The sequence below is a fragment of the Stegodyphus dumicola genome, chromosome 8, assembly GCF_044657685.1.
Source record: "Stegodyphus dumicola isolate Sdum_Otavi_A_Nest chromosome 8, ASM4465768v1".
NCBI lineage: Eukaryota > Metazoa > Arthropoda > Arachnida > Araneae > Eresidae > Stegodyphus > Stegodyphus dumicola.
In genome coordinates, this window is record NC_140775.1 from 120,361,041 (window position 1) to 120,379,414 (window position 18,374).

Genomic DNA, 18,374 nt, shown 5'->3' on the forward strand with positions numbered 1-18,374 from the left:
TTCTTTATCAAAAATATTGTTGACAAGTTTGTCAATTTCTTATTGAGAGAGATATACGAGACGTTTTCTTGTAAAATTTGAAGTCCACTAAAACTGGTACGCATCTTTTGTGAGCGGCTCCCAGACACCTTAAAAAGTAAAAGAGCGTAATAACTGAAACCATTATAAAGAAGTGTAAAACTGGATGTGTGAACTTGTGGAACAGATTTGGGAAGGTAGGAGGAAAGACAGGGAACATTCTCCGTTTTTGGGGGTGGAAACGACGGTTAGAAAATCCTCAGCAATCTCTCAAACCGCTCACAACAGTTAAAGGTTAAATGAAACAGTATAGTATATGTTTTACTATGTAGATTTATAGTTTTTCCACTCTCGTGTTTAGTCTATAATCGCTAATGGATTTTAAAATTCATTATGTAAGTTACACTGATTTTGCGTAAACTGATTACACTGATTTTGCGTAAGAAACTTTCACATAGACCCAATAGCTTTGAGGAGGAATATATTATTATATGTATTATTTCTGAAGTGAAATCACCTTTTCCTCATTATCTGATTGAATAAGTCTAAAGGACCATTATTTGGACAAAATTTGGAAGGAAGCTATTATAAAAGTATTTTTATTTGTTACTGACGAATACTAATTATATTGTTGAAAAATATCTTAAAACTTTATAAATGAATTCTGAATAAAAAATATCAATATTTAACATTTAAAATGATTCATTTAATAAAGGCACATACTTTCTTCTATAGACGTACCTACAAGCAATATACCCTGTCGAGTCATTAGGTTATTTTAAGCAGGGAGACGTGTAAAATGAGCAATGCCCTCGCCGGGACTCGAACCTGATTTCTCAAATACGTGCCGAGTATGTTAACTATTACACCACGAAGGCATGCTAAAAGGAGGGAGAAATACTTTATAACCTTTTTTGTGACCTCAGTGAAGAGCCATTACACTTTGAATGCTTAAATAAGAATCTAAAGTGCTTAAGATTGTATTATAGAGAAGTTTATTACACGTTTCTAATGATGCCTAAAATGCTGATTTCGTATAAATGCATTTCTGTCACAATACAGATGGAAATGATGAGCGTTCATTGCAGCCTAATCCGAACTTCAGTTATTAGGGTTTTCTACATTACATGACTGATAGGCGAAGAAATAAAATAAAAAGATTCGGGTTAATCTTAGAACAACTTTTTTGTTTCTCATATATAATTTATTTACGTTCTTTGAGGTATGTTTTAACATTTGCAGTCAGCAACATAACAAATTATTAACTAATTATAAGAAATTAAATATGCACTCATTACTTTTCTCTTTCAGTGATTTGATTTACATTATTTTAAGCTCTTTACTCTCTTTTGCAATGCTTTACTTATGTTAATTCGAATATTAGTGATCTTATTTTTTTCTACTTTCACTGAAGAATTCGTTGACAATAAGCATGCTATTCGCTCGATAATAATCATTTATTATTTCTGTAGAAAACATTCCTTCCTTCTATTTATCTACACATCAAAGCCTGGCAAATCCTTCACTAAGAACATCCCCCCTTACACACGCACACACACATACACCCAAAAAAAAAAAAAGAAAAAGAAAAAAGAAAAGAAAGAAAGAAAGAAACGAAAAGAAAAAGATCAGGAAAGGAGCTTAATGGTAACATCATAATATATAGAATAGACTTTACGGAATACATATGATGGAAACTAAAGAAATTCTGTGCGAATTATTCTATGTCAGAGCGAACATAGGTCTAATTAGCTATACTAATTCAAACATTAAAGCATTTATTATGAGAATAGTTAGATTCTCATAATAAAGAAATGGTAACTGGATTGCTTTATGTTTTCTGTCCTGGTTTATGGGAAGAGTTAGAGGCCGTACATCTGTGAAATTCCTTTTACAATACTTCAAGCATTTTAACAAATAAAATAAATATGCACTGCAAATAATTTAAGTATAATAACTTATAACATGGGTAATTATGTGAAATGGTTGTAGTATAAAATGTCTCAGTCACTTAAATTTCTTTTTAAAAAATATACCAATAACAGATTAATTTTTTATCCAAATGAATACAAAATTCAGTTTCTATTCACGTATAAAATATCGTTTTAATTTACCACATAGACACACAAAACTACAAGCAGAAAAAATGCATATTTCTGTAGTAAGTAATATATAGAGCGAACCCTGTTTTTGGTTTAGTTTAGCCTACTTGAAATTTGCACTGTTTATCATGGCCCCTTCAGTTTCCCTATATTCACAGTGCACACCAGTACCCTCTTTTACATTAGCAAAATTTTAAATTTTCCACTGTTTACAAGTGTACACCAGTAAACATAAACAGAAGATGGAGATGTAAATAAAAAAATACCGAAGCTTTCGGTTTCGAATCGCGAAGAAGGCATGGATGTAAATAATTTGTCCCTTCATGAGAAGTAACGATGGCCCACCTATTAGTGTCCTCCTTAAAAAGTGACCACCGCTTCTAGACTTAATAATAGCACAAGCATATAACGACTAGTAGCCGCCACTGAGGATAAAAAGAATTAAATTTTCTAAATATATTTAATAAAAAAACTTCCATTTTAGAAATTCGAATGAATTGCATGAACCTAATGAATAATTTTTCCTTTTAAACGATTGTTTTTAGTTAAATTATAAAACTGTAACATAAGTATAATCAAGGCTTCCTATTATTGTAAAAAGTTCTTTTTATACGACAAAATAATTGAAGAGAGAAATTCGAAATAAACTTTAAATTAAACTTAAATATATGACCGTTCCGTATTCCTTCTTTATATGATTGAATTACGTTTATATTACTTGGGAAGTCAATAAAATGTTGCAATGTTTTTCGCCGTTAACAAATAAATATCAATCAGAATACTTAATGTATATTATATGAGAATGCAGTTTCTGTTATCTACATTTACTAAAGAAAATTAAAAAAATGAAAGGTTTCAGATTTTAAGGGCCACCTTATAAGGTATTTCTCCCACTTCCCTAGCGTGCCTTCGTGGTGTAACGGTAGCACGCTGGGCCGGTATTCCAGAGGTCATGGTTGTATTCCCGGCGAAGGCGGTTGCATATTTCTCAACTTTTCTGCTTCCAATTAACCTAATGCCTCTACAACCTGAAAGAGCATGCTAAAGCTCTCGTTGATCGCGATGTCTAAATCACAAAAACTTTAAAAGCAGCTTAGAATTTTCGGCGCAAAATTAAGCGTTGCCATACATGTTCCCCTTTCTTTTTCAGTTTATCGTATCAATGATCAGGTTTCTTAATAAGACTGCTTACAAATGTTTTTTCCTTTTAATTATTAACGTTTATGTGTTAAATTTATTTATTAAATATCACGTTCTTACACCACATAAAATTCAGGCAAACAGAAAATCATAGTAGATTTAAATAGAATATATCTTTAGTATTTTCGATAGGCAAGCGAGAGCTGTAGATAAATATGCTTTTTCCGTACAGCGTCACCACTGCTTCTTTTCAAATCACTGAGTATATTAATTCAAAATTCATTAAAATTTTTCAAAATATGAAATACGTAATAAAAAATATGTAGAGCGTCATACTATGAAAATATTGAATATTTTTAATTAGATAGGGCATGATTTATATGAATTTGTATTATTTAAATCAAACCTATTCAAAGCATTCAAAACTAAACGAACATTTTTAAGAACCGCATCTATTGTTTTCAAATAGCTTACTTTGTTAACCCATATCAGACAGACTCAATATGAAACATAAATACCTTATATTTTGCCGACTAGCAACAGACTCGAATAAAAGTAAAACTATGTATTTATAGTGATTTCATGCAAAATCCAAATATCCCTTTTTCGGGTAGAAATAAAGTTACTTACGAACTAAATTTAGAGCTTAAATACAAATTCATTTGATGCAATATCTCATGACTAACTCACATTCCGACTGCGTTTTATTTTTAGCTCACAGTTCCATCAAAATTCCTGAAAGCATGAAGTATTACTTCTGGGTGTCCAATATTCGATGACGTCACACGGTTCGGGCAAAGGATATCGAATTTCAATGTAATTTATTGCCCACCTCATTGTTTCCCCTTTTCTCTCCATCTTAGATGCAGGGGGTAAAGGGAGTGGACCTAACTCATCTGGAGACCTGTCGATAAATTTTACAACTTGCTCGACAAAGTTTCAGATGTGAAGGGAGAGCAATTACTTAAATAGGAAGGAAATTTGTTTTGAGATTGAAGGATTGACGAGTAGTTGATTACTTTGGAGAATAAAAAGCCATTATTTTCCAACAAACTCGTTAAAGTATCAAGTGAGTGGCATCTCTCAAAAGAAGTTTCGCATAATAGAGTTGATAGTTTTCACAATTTTTGTGCTTGTTTAAACAGCACAAAATGTTTTTCTTGGAAGTTAATATATAGTTTATATATTGCAAGTATCCATTAAATAATTTATAATAAAGTTAATAAATGCCACATTGAGAATTTTCATATTAAAAACGATCAAATATGTAGTAAAAACGTGTTTATAACAACAGGGTCTTAACGTTTTCCTACGTTTCTGAGATTTCTTTTCTGGATTAGTATTACGAAACGAAAAGCGAGAACACAGTATTTTGTCATTTATCTATTTAATGGGAATTCAATATTTGAAAAAAAAAAAAAAAACAGGACTATTTTCCATTGTCCTGAAAATAGTATTTTTAAAAATAGTATTAAAATATCCATAGTATTTTTTAAGACAGTCTTGATTTCATAACTGTGTTTAGGCGACATAAAATTTATGCAGAATTTTATATTTCAGATACCATTAGAGTAACTAAAAGCTATACTTATGCCAACTTGCATAGCGTCAATTGATAATTTTTATCCAAATTGCATAGTCATTTTTAATAATGTTGGGGTTTCGGAGTGATAGTTAAGTATCAGAATTTTGCGTGCCTAGAAGAAAGCTGGATGGAAGTGATGAAAGTAAGTTTTTAGTTGCCTGTTTTTTAATACTTAACAGGATAGGTGAACAGTGCATGCCATCCTATGACATATGAAAAAGAAGAGGAGATAAACAGGTGGAAATCTTATAAGGTATTTCTCCCACTTTCCTAGCGTGCCTTCGTGGTGTAGTGGTTCTGCACGCTGGGCCGGTATTCCAGAGGTCTGTGGTTTGATTCCCGGGGAAGGGGATAGCTAATTTTTCATTTCTCTTGCTCCAAAAAAATACTAATGTCTCTACAATCTGACATAATAATTGTTGCGTCATATCTATTCGGTGAACTTCGCATTACAAGACGTTATCGGGCACTTGACTTGTGCATTGCTTTGCTGTGTACATAATACATACTGGCGCGGCTTGAATTCTAAACCCCAAAGGACTCTTCCCGTTCTTGTCTTCGACTGCTACATCCACGTCAGCATTTCATGCCCATTCCACGATGGAGAGTAACACAGCTACAACCACGGCGATAGCCACGCCAATACTGAGGACGATAACCACCATCAGTACAATAACATGGGCTTCTACTGCGTATCGTTGTACTTCTTTTCGTTTTCAGCACTGAGCAGACGCAAGGGAATGGTAACATCTAATTCACTTTCTGATTATTTTTATTCCTGCTTTCAACATTCGATATACTTGCCGTGTTTTCAGCTCATTTTGGAGTATATACCTAAAAATAGTCGTAATAGGACTTTGAAGTTTAATTGCTGATTATGATTTGAATATCTTAAGAAATATGGTGTTTTTCATCACAGAATGAACAAATGCACCGGGGAGATTTAAAGATAGTCAAACAAAAGTTTGTTATCAATTAATAGAGTACACAATAAGCTGGCGACGTTTCCTTGAGGGTGCAAAAATCAGAAAATAATAAACAAAATTTCATTCCATTTTTCGAATTCTCATTTTCCTCCTGAAAAATAGTTTTGCTTTCCTGTTTATCAATCACAAACAATAAAATTGAAATTTCCTTTTTACATGATTGCAACACTTTCCAAACATTCGATATAAAATAAGGCAAACAATTCGGATCTCTAAATTTTCATCTTGTTAGAAATAAAATTATTAGACTTCTTACGAATTTCTAATTTCTTTAACAATGCTTTTCGCGCTTTTTTTTCGCGCTTTCTTAGGGAATATACAGTTATTCGTCATTCTTCTTTACTTTGTACAATATTCTTTTAGAAGAATTGTATCACAAAGCGTTCTTTTTAATTTTTTTCCAACCTAAAATTTTCGTAAACTTAGGTAACTCTAAGTTTCTTACTATCTCCCAGACTAATGCTTAAGATTTGAATGCATACCAAACATAATGTTTAACAATTCAACGTATAAACATTGCAGATGTAACATAATTATCATAATAATATTAATATATTCAGATATGTCGTCAGTTTTCACAAATCACTTATTCATTTTCCCATGAACTATGAAAGTTGAGGGAGCTGCCGCTAAAGTTACAAGCAAAGTAACCGTTCCGGCAAAGTGATGAAGGAACAGATATCTCTTTATTTAGTTAGATAATCAATAGACAACGGATATATATTATTCTAAAAACATAAATAGATGTGATCTCAGGCTTGAAATTATCTGAAAAATAAAAAATTAAATCTTGAGCCATCAAATCGGCGGCCTAAAATCTTTAATTGTATTTACAATGGAAATCAATAAGTTCTCTCGCGCAGATTGTATGAGAGCGCTGTGATGTAACGCCTATTTATTATTGGCACTAAATCCTATAGTTTGCCAAAAATTGACAATGGAAAAGTGCAAATAACCGTACAAGCTATCATTCAAACATACAAATCAAATTCCATAAGATCACACATTTCTATACCATAGCTTATCACTCTACACTAGAGTTAAACAGCAGTTGAATATATTGGAAAGCAATAAACAGCATTAATATATTTCATTTATAATGTCGCCACTTCAATATTCGGATGTGTTTTATTTAATATTGAAATCATACAAGAAGACAATTTATAGTAATACTCAAAATGTTGTCCGGTTCAAATGTTCAAAATATTCAAACCAATTTTCGGGATTCATTTCTGTTTATAAAATCACTACTGAATGTATAATTGAAAGAAATAGCTAAACATGCTCGTTAAAGTACATTACCTGATTAGGTTGTAGAGTCTAGGTGGGTTAACTTCTATCTGAAATGTGAGTAGCAGGAAACTACACAGGAGGAAGGCTCACGTATCCTTTATTAACTCTTTAAAATTTACAATGCGTCAACTCGACGCTAACAAACTTCGCCTCTAATTGGGCGATAACTGAAATTCAGATAATTGAAACTAAACGTTGAAACATTAACAAGTGATAAAACTAGTCTACAAGGCTCAAGGAGATCCCGTAATTTCAACACCCTTCTAAACTAGTGGCAGCAAAGCAATGTAATTAAGACACTTGAACCAGCAATAAGCAAACGTACCTACGGCAGAGACTGCAGCTAGAGCCTAACTCTCTCTTTCTCTTACCGAAACTCGGCTTTTAACTACTTCCTTCAAAATAGAAAATTTGCATTCGTTCACGCGCGCTACAACATTTAACTATTCTGGCACTGACAATTAGGGGAATGAAGGCTTATAAGAAAGTTTCCAATAAAACTTTAAATTATTAGTTAAAATAAATATAAATCCCTACAGGGTAAGTAACGTTAAACGTCTTTCTTAATTGCTAAGAAACTGAAATTAATATTTATTCCCTTTGTTAAAAATATGGAAAACCAAAGTCTATAAAAAAAATTTACGAGCAAATAAAAGGAAAATCATCTCCGTAAAATTAATTCGTAATTTCACAACAGGTATCCAAAAAATATGCAACTGTGATCAACCCCCAAATAACCGAACTTCGATTAACAAGTTGTAGTTTAAATGGGCCTGTCAATGAGAAACATTATGCATGTAACATTATATATTGTATGTACATTATGTATTTGTAATAGCATAGAGAAATAAATATTACGAATTACTATAGTAAAACAAAACTGTCTAACGGAATTACAAAATGAAAAATGCATGATATAACAGCAGATGGTGTGACAGTCATTTAATAGCTTAGCTTTACGGGGATTTATTTAGTTTGACTAACATTTAATTTTTAGTTAAAACAACTTTTCTTTTAGTCCCGTTTTAGCTCACGCTTTCCTGCCAGAATGTTAATAAGCTAGCGCGCGTGTATTCAAACGAGGTAGGAATAAAGTTCTTGGAAGATGATTTTAGAGCATGTTATGCCTGCTTGAAGCCCAGGTTGCCATTTTGAATTACTAGCAATTTGATTCTGTGGCGCTGAGTACTTCAAGCCATTAGGCTTGTTTTCCGCTCACTTCTACGAGTCAGAGCCTTCCCGCGGGTTTACATTACCCTGTGAGCCGTTAGGCTATAAGTCATCTGTTTACCTTAATCGTCACCTGCCAGAAGCCAGAAGTGTTGGGTTTATATAAGCCCAAGGCGTGGCATTTGTGAATTATTGATTGAATAAAGGGTTTTTTGCACCCTTTGTCTGACTTTTCTGTTGTACTAAAGCCTGCAATAATTACTTATACTGTCTTTTAGAGCTCGTTGATTTAGAGCTACCAAAAGGAACAAAAATCTATAGCATTTTTCATTCGTAAGGATGTTCATTCATCCATATTTTACAGTGCGTTCTTTTGATTTCGAATATTGATTTAACTTGCTGGAATAAATGGGTTTATTCTTTAAAATAAAGAACATAATTATTAAAAATAGAATTTAATTCTTAATACTATTTTTCTGTTAATTACAATGTGAGGTATTCCTCTTTCCTGCAATTTTTAACTGCCATCCGATGAACTGCGATTTGACGATAATCATGGACGCTATACATACTGAAACTCAAATTTATCGGGGGTTGACTGCATTATACACTGCTATCCAAAAGTTAAGAAACAGCATATTTTTTGTGTCTAATTTGAGAAAGAAGCAACATAGAAATAAAAAATTTAGAGCACATGTTCTCTAACAATTCTTTAATGAATGTGGCAAAGAAGTTAAACACAAACATGGATTGCAACAAAAAATTGCACTCTTGGCAGAGAAATGCAGTCTTAGATGCACAGTATATCACAGAATTTTTGATTAAAAATGTGGTTTGCTAAAATGAGTTCTAATAAGGAATGTGCCCACCACTAGCTGCAAGACATTAGCGGCAGCCAATATACATTGCAATACATTGCTGCATTATTCTCAGAGTACAGGGTGTTTGTTTTAACTGACGGTACTCAGAGACCTCTGTAGTTCGAACTATTAATCGCGAAGCCACTAAATTTTGTACGGAGACTATTGATGACATGGGAAAAAGGAATGAGCGAAAATAACATTTAGCTCCAAAAGTTGTCGATGGGCGAATATGGCGCTTTTGATCTAAATTTTAACTGCACGATAAAATTTCTGACCACTTTAAAAAGTTACAGCAAACAGATAAATGAATGATAAAGAATTAATTTTTCCACAAATGTGCTTTATTCTAAAACATAATAAAATGATTATAAATGGTAAATGTTCACAAATTTAAAAAAAAAAGAGAGAGAATGTTGTTTTCGACTTCCTTTTTATTTGTTCTTTTGTTTTTTTTTTCAGTAAAATCGTTTTCCTGGGGAAGATATCGACTATTTTCAATATGACCTCCATTTTCTTGGACTAAGCATTGCATTCCGTTAACCGTAGCTGAATGGAACATTTCAGGAGGTGTGTTCATAGCAGCCCGTGTTATGTTTTCCTTTAAAACTGATAATTTAGAAACTCCACCAAGATAAACCTTCGATTTTAAATAACCCCACAAGAAAAAGTCACATTGTCTTAAAGTGTAAAGCGCCGCATTTTCTCCTATCAGCAACTTTTGGAACTATTTTTTCGGGGATTTCTTTCTTCCATGTTGTCAATAGTTCCTGTACAAAATTTCGTGGCTTCGCGACTGATAGTTCAAGCTACAAAGGTCTTTGACAACTGTCAGTTTTAAAAAAAAACAACCTGTATTATTAATTCTCAAAGTATCTCAAAGTATCCATTTCCTATTCTAGTTTTTCAAAATTACTTCGTGAATTTTTTTTTACATTAACCTCATTCATTTTTTTAATTCTTGAAGTAATTCAAATATCTTAAAATTCTAGGTTTTTAAAATAAAATTAAACATATTTTAATGATTAATCACATAACATTTGATTATCACATAACGCATTCTGATTTAGATACTTTATCTTGCATATTTAAAAGCATGTAAATTAAAATTGTAACTTAAATTATCAATAGCCGGATGATTCTTTTTTTAATTCAGGTACTCCCCTCTCTATTTAAGAAACAGTAATTGCTTATAATAACTTTCGCTGGAATGTATCTTTTCTATATTAATCTTTAACCCAGGAACTTTATATTATTAGCGACGTAAATGGAACTAAACCTCAAGCAGCCAATAAAAACGTTAGAGCATCAATAATTATCCAATCAAATAATATTGAAATCGAAACTGATTTACACTGAATTAAGATTTCATCCTGAACACATCATATTTCGTTCCTGTTATTTCTTGGCCCAGATAGACTGATGCTTGCTACTTTTCTTTTGACTGCAAAGCTATCAAAAATATAAAGGTTATATTCTGAAACGGACACGATTAGTGTGCCAAGTTATTTGTAGCCGCAAAACGCTTAAGTAAAATGAAAGAAATATTATTTATATCTGCAATGACTGCTCATTATTTGATATGCTATGTTTTAAGCTTAAATATCTCATGTCTCATATCATTAACCAAGCCACAGCATATGTATATTGTAAAAAGCTTCATATATTTTTATATCATAAAAAGCAGCCACTTCTTATAGGAAAAAGAGCTTTTTTGTTCTTCATAAACTTTAAGAATTATAACAGCAAATTAATAAAAGCTATGCAACATCGTTTACAACACTGGAAAAAAATAGTTTCATGTAGTGTTTCAAATTGTTATTTTTGCAGCAATGAATGCAAGAAAACAGTCGGCCTTAATATCTGTTCATCATGGATTACCAAAGCATTGACAGTTTACATTCCACTTATGTTTTTTGAAGATTCGTCTCCTTTAGGTGCTTTGTTGTTAGGTTAAATATTTTTCAGCGTTTTCCGGAGATTCGGAATTTATTCTTTTGTATTGATAAGGGGTTATGCAATGAAATATCTTTTAAAAATTTAAGAATCTCATTTTCGATTACAGAAAATTTTTAGATTGATATATAATTGAAACAAAAATATGTGATATGATCTCATTCTAAAATTGCTTGGGCTAGACAAATCTGGCCTTCCATAACATGCAGCTACTAAGGGAATATTTCTACACTTTGCATGTATAGATTTATAAAACCCTTCTTTCATGGACGTGTACAAAATATTCTGCGCGTTTGAATGCCAGTTATTGAATTGCAGGAAAGAAATTCAAGAGACACCAGCCACACTCTGAATCTACAGTTCTCCTGCAAAATTTAAAAAACAGAATTTTAACCTTCTGTATCTACTCAGTTACAATGATTTCTTAAATATTCTTAGAAAGTGCGAAGGTCCATTATTTGCTATAATACCTCTCGAAACCAGCATGTTGCTATGTAAACCATGTGATGGAAACTATTTTCGGTCTCTGATTTCAGAAAAATAGCGGAGAAATTTTCTTTTCTGAAAGTGAATTCAAGATAAGAAAGGTCATTTCCTCGAAATTGCTCTGCTGACCAAAAAGAACTCTTACATACAGCTGTTGGCTTCAGTTGTTACACTGCTACTCTGCACTGAGAAAGGGACAAAACTTCGAAGCTCTTAGGAGTGGATGTGCTATTAGTGAAACGTTCTTCTACCAGAATAAGTGTCTGTTACTTGAAGGTTTAAGAGATAAAATACATTGAAGATTACCAGCCACTTTCCTCTTCTCTAATACTTTCCAACTTTAAAAATAAGAGAGAGAGAAGAAATTTCTAGAAGGCTGAACGTTCACATCCAATAAAGCAATTATGTTGATTATCTTTTTTTTCCTTGTGTGTGTATTTTGCTTCCTTGTTCATGAATAGTTTTTTTTCCATAATTCCGCAGTTCTAAATAAACATTTTAAGCAGTATTTACTATCGTAGATGACAAATTCTTAGACTCATTTGCCTGTATGTAGTGAGCAGATTCTTATATTTAAAATTACCTTTCACTAATTTTATGATATGGCTGATTTTTACACTAATAGTATCAAAAGGGAAACAACATTTTCGATCAGTTTTTCTTTGTGACAATGGTTCCATGTTTTTGGTTTTTGTGATTGCGGTGCATATTCAAACAAAGTTTGAAAGCAACTTCTAAAATCATTCGTCACTTTTTATATTTTCCCATATCAATCTACCTCTCGCTCTCTCTCACTTTCTCTTTATATATACAGGATAGTTCAAAACTGTACGTCAAAAATATAAAGAAGCAGGTAGTGGGGACCTGAAAAAGCAAATTTCGTATAGGAATTTGTGTGCGGTAATGCCGCATTAAAGCGCTAGCATGTAAAGCTGCATGGATTATAGGAAACTGAAAACACAAGTAAAGGCAAAAGGAAAAAATATCGACTTTTTATAATGGGTATCCGAAAGAGCGGCCACCAGCAGCGAAACAAGATTCACAGAGCATTAGAAAAGACGTCGGCCATGTCTAGAACATGCCCAGCAGCAAAAGACAAGCAGGTAACAGGAACTTCTGCAGATGTAATGGGACGTTCGTACACAAGGAATTTAATATGACCCCAAAAGAAAATATCCAAGCAGGTTAAATTAGGAGAACGCAGTTTGGCCAGGGAATCGGTCCGCTGCGTCCTATTCAATGCTGGCCGTAGACAGCGTCCAAGTGATTTCTCGTTCCTGGACCCATAAAACGATACACTCGTACTTAAATCGCGATGAAGATGCTCGAATGTTCTACGATCCGGCTGACTCCTATCCTTGAATCGCACCCTGTACATCCTTTGAGCAGCTAATACATTTTTTTTTGCAGTCTTATACATGAAGTGCATGTCGGTAAGCTCCGTATTGGTGTAACGATGCATTTTTCGAGATCCGTGCGGGAAATGAAGAATACAGGTAGCGCAGCGCTTTTATGCGCTGCACTCATTAGCACTCTGCCGGCTCAACGCGCCATTACCGCACACACATTCCTATACGGAATATGCTTTTTTAGGTCCACTCTACTTGACTTTATATTTTTGATATATAGATATGAATCACCCTGTATATGTAGAGAGAAGGGGGAGATAGATAAATAGATGTAATAAAATATAGTAATTAAATTAAAAATGGTGGCAAACAAAGCTAACAGAAAAATATAAACCAAAATTTAAACAAACATAGAAGCCTTATGACATATAGAAATTTGAAATGGAGAAAAGCTAAGGAAGTGAAAGAGTTTATTCACGTTCTTTTTGTACTCCCCTTAGACACCTCGTGGAATCCTATATTTGCATTTTGAACCTAATAAGATTTTCCCGGTTTTCTTTTCTTTTTTAAACTGATGTTAGCTTTCGACTTACTTGTATTTCCTACTTTTTCATATTATTTGTATGTATTTTATTTGTTTAACTTTAATCGTTCAGTTTTTCTCCACTTTTTTATGTTTATATTTAAAATTTCATTCACAAAATTAATTTTATTGAAAGTAATTTTGTTAAATTTATTTCCCTAATTTTACAGACTCTGATCGTACTTTTCAACGTTTTTTCGTAAATAGAGTCGAGGATGGAAATTATTAAGTGGATAACGTCTTAGAATTAAAACAATCATAAATTTGTACAAAGATTTTGGCTCGGAACTTGTCGATTCAGCTTTTGAAATTTATTTTCTTTCATTAAGCTTTTAAAACATTATTATAAATTGTATTTCGTTTACACTCTATTCAGTATCTCTGGAATTTATTTTTCTTTCATTTTCTTTTTTGTACATTTACTACTCTTTCTTTTATTGTAAGTAAGATAATTTAACACTTTGTGGCACAGTGTGTCCGGTCTGCACACACCTACAAATTTCCTTCTGTACGCACAGAAAAATTGAATGAAAAAGGATTTATAGGTTACTCTGAACCTTCTTTATTTATACTAGATGGCAGCTCAACGCAAACCAGACAATATATTTTAGCCATGTTTAGTTTTTTAAGACCCTCATTTTTCAAAGAAATCTGCCAGATTTTTTAGGGTATAAAAGGAATTGTTTGAAAAGAAATTTCTATGTTATTTTTTGGATGTCTGCTAATCTCCTTATTCTATATTAGTTTTAAATTTTTAAGGGCACACTCACAGAAATAAACGATAAGTGTTATCTTCACAAAATTTTGCTTGTGCACTCCTCTAGGCCTAATTAGACTTCCTACCTTTTTTTTTTTTTTTATCATCAAAACTCCGATTTTAAAACGTAGCGTACTGGAAAAAGTAAAAGCAGTATTTAAAAATTATGACTGTTTTAATTACTGCTGCATTTAAAAATTATTACTGTTTTAATTATGCGATTGTGAATAATTAATTAGTTTCAAAGAATGGCAAAAGTAGTTTATAAAAAACTTAGTTTTTAAGTGTAGTCTTATATATACACTCTTTTGCAAAACAACTGAAGAACCAAAAAGGACTTTTGCGATCGTGACAAAATTTGGTATGCAAAAAACATCTTGATCGAACATGCAAATGATCAAAGTTTCAAGGCAAATGAACAGGAATTGCGATCATAGCTCGCATTTTTTGTGTGCAATTCGCAAAGTATAAAACAAGTAACAGAGGCGGAAAATTTAATTTTTTTTATTTTTATTTTTTATTTTTTGTCGCTGACATGATAGCTTCGCCGTTATTTTGAGCTAAGGGTGCTAATTCGGTTAGAATTTTGATAACTTCGGCTATATCTTTTTAGATTTCGAAACATTTTCTCCTAGAACTGAACTGTCTAAAACCAGAGAAACCAACTAAACACTCCTACACCTCATCTTCTCTGACAATGCCCTGAAGGAAGTGCCTGCAGGAAACAGCTCAGAAAACGATCCGGTCTAATACAACTTAGGAAAGACACGATTAAAGAAATTTTTGAGCTAAACAATGGATACGATAAACTTTTTCTGTCCAATTTTACAGTCCTCTGAAGAATCGCTCAAGTCAAATATAGTGTAGTGTTATCTTGTAAGAAATAAACAACATAGTTTTATGGGCCCCTCTCGTTGAAGTTTTCCCGAGATGTTACCAGCTGATATTAGCTTTAAATAGCAGTGTAATATCTAGTGGAGCGGATCTAAAATGATTCCATCTATGTGAATTCTGCCAAGCGCATTATATAATTTTAAGTATATATTCATGTTACAGATGATGCCAAAGTTGTTTTCTTTCATTCAAGTGTGAGTTTCACTCTGACACAAAAGTCACCGACTGTCTTTCTTCATCTCTTCATCACTTTCATCAAACGATAGACTAACGGCTTTGATCATCTTATATTGTTCTGCTCCTGAAATGTTTCTGCTGTTACGAATGTCTATATCATATGTGGCCCAGTGTATTGCAAAATCTCTGATAGTCTTTTGTAAAATTTACATAATTAGGCTAAAACCATACTCTTAGAAACCATCCTAAATGGCGCTAAATTTCAGGTTCGATATTACTTTCAGTAGAAAGTGCAAATTAAATATTTGCATTGGATTCTGTCAAGGTATCATCATCAAATGTTTCGGTAACTTGATGGTTTCACTCATAAGAAATGAATTCTACTTAAACACGTAAAGCGACGTAATGTTAGTCAGTAAAATTTCAGAGCTATAATACTGCCCTTATCTCGAGTGCAACCTTAGGTTGAAATATGTCTTCTTTCTATGGAAATTTTGTACTGTATATCGAAATTTACTTTTGCCAAATTCCATCGCATCTATTTTTTTATATTATCTACAATAGATATTTTGAAATGTGTTTTTAAAGGATCTAAGTAAAGATATATTTCGTCAATTTGTGAAAGATATAGAACTTTCCCACCAATTTAATGTATGTGCGCATTAGAGCCTCAAGTGAAAATTTTTATCTATAGACCTCTTGCGCAGTCTCGTAGCTTCCATGCATATACTTACAAAATAATATCAAAACATTTAAATTTTTACAAAACAGAGTTTTGTTTTAATCATCTAGACAGTTTTCAGCATTTCCGTTTTTTCAGGTCTGTTTGTATATGAAGCTAACAGACCGCCATATTAGAAGCGAAGTCAGCAAACTCCGCTAGTGCACTTTGGCTGTCAAGTACAGCAAAAATACACTCTATAAATATCCACTGAAAAACGCAACAACTTAAGCGTTACAGACTTTGAACGTCTGACGATGACCAGATGTGAATATAGAGATTTTTTTTGATACGGTATACAGAATTAAGTCGCTAACTGTAGGCATGGTAATTTGGTCTGTTATCACATTTCAAGTGCGGTATGGAAAGCCTTTATTACAAAGAAGATTAGAAGACAATAGCTACAGTTTTTATTTTTTAAGTAGATGTTAAAATAAGTGTTCAAAATTCAAGTCACTAACAGTAACAGAAACAAAATACTGTCTTTTCAAAGACTATCTTCGGCATACATCGGAGAGCGTCCTCATTACGTTGCCGGAACTCAGGAAGAAAAGAATCTGTTAATTTAAATAATGCCAGGACTGTCTATCGAAGAAAGATATGCTGTTTTTAAAAATTTTGCGATTTTGCTGCAAACATATGCTTTTGAATTTTATGTAGTGTAAGTGCGAAGACCGTGATATTTAATAAATAAATTTAACACGCAAAACATCAAAATAAAAAGGCAGAAAAATTTTTTCCAACCCCTTTTATTAAGAAAACTGAACATTGATATGATAAAGTGAGGAAATATAAAAATGTATACCAACACTTTACACTGCATCCGGAATTTTAATCCGGCTTTCTCCGTTTTGTAATTTTGCTGTTGAATTGCATATGGAGTAAGAGTAAAGAAAATTATGCTTAATAGTAAAGCTGAAAAGACAAAAAACAAATAAGTTACCAATAGCGAGTGCATCAGTTTTTTTTCGGGGGGGGGGAGACCTCCTTTTTTTAAAGGAACATAAATTCTTTGAAAAAGACATCTTTTTCAAAGTGAATCAACTTTCCACATAAAGCCTACGATACTATTAAATAATGCCTTATTCCAATTCATTATTATTCAGAATAAATGAAAATATTTATACTGTGAATAAATGTTAAATAAAATAAGAGTTCATTCAATGAATGAAAAAAATTATGGAAATTCTGCAGTATTTTGAAAACCGAATACTTCATGAGATGGATAATTTTAATAGAAGTAAAATAAAATTTTGAAACCTTAAATGCAGCATTATTATGCAGAAGAAATTTTACAACTAATCTTTGGGCTATGTTCAGTAAACAGATGAAATACAGGGTGAGCACAAAAACAGTCCCCGGTTTCGAAAGGGGATAACCGAAAGGACTATCTTGCCCAAATTTTTAACATACTTACATAAACTCATAAACTTTTTGGTGGTATTGATTTGAATTACAAACCCTCGATGTGCGCGCCACCTGTTACGCGGGAAACATCGATGCGGTAATTCAGTTCCAACCACACGTTGTGAAGCATATCCGGTGTGATGGAGTTGACAGCAACACTGATTAGTTGCCTTGAACTAAAAAGCATCAGCTTTGTATAATAAACTTTATTGTTACTCTAAAACATAAAATTCTTTAAGAGAAATATTGCCTGCAGCGCAGTGCGGCTAAGAACGCTATTCTACTGAAACATAAACATGAACAACTGTTGCCATTCACACAAACTTTATAGTAAAATAAAGCACGTTGCCAGTAACAAGATTATTGCAAAAATCATAACATAAAATTAAGCAGTGAGGAAATAAAATATACAAAGAAAAAAAGAAATGCAAATATTAAATATGCATCCAACATTAACTCCCACCCTTGCCATTGCATTAACAATAGATCATTCCCGATGCAATGGCAATGGTAAAAGTTTTACTATAGGTCTTTTAAAATAACCATGAACAGTTTTTACTGTAACAACTCTAACAATGCCATTCTTTCCTGGATGGATTTCAACAATGCGACCTAAAGGCCAAACACCAGGAGGCATGTTGTCCTCCTTAATTAATACAATATCACCTACAGACAAATTTGGAAGTTGTTGCTTCCATTTGTATATTTGTTGTAAAGAATTTAAATACTCCTTATAATATCTCTTCCAAAAGCCTTGTTTCATTTGCTGTAATAATTCCCATCGTTTTAATAACGTGGGTTTGGGAATATTAGAAAAATCCTGTTCTAGGATGCTAGTAATAACATCTCCAGTTAAAAAATGTGATGGAGTCAAAGCATCTAAATTACCT

General features: G+C 32.6%; 1 long non-coding RNA gene across 1 annotated transcript in view; it reads left to right on the plus strand.

The window, feature by feature from the left end:
- LOC146995939 (uncharacterized) overlaps positions 1 to 18,374 on the plus strand; it is a 65,592-nt gene that overhangs the window by 31,207 nt on the left and 16,011 nt on the right. The gene's annotated exons all lie outside the window — the stretch shown is intronic.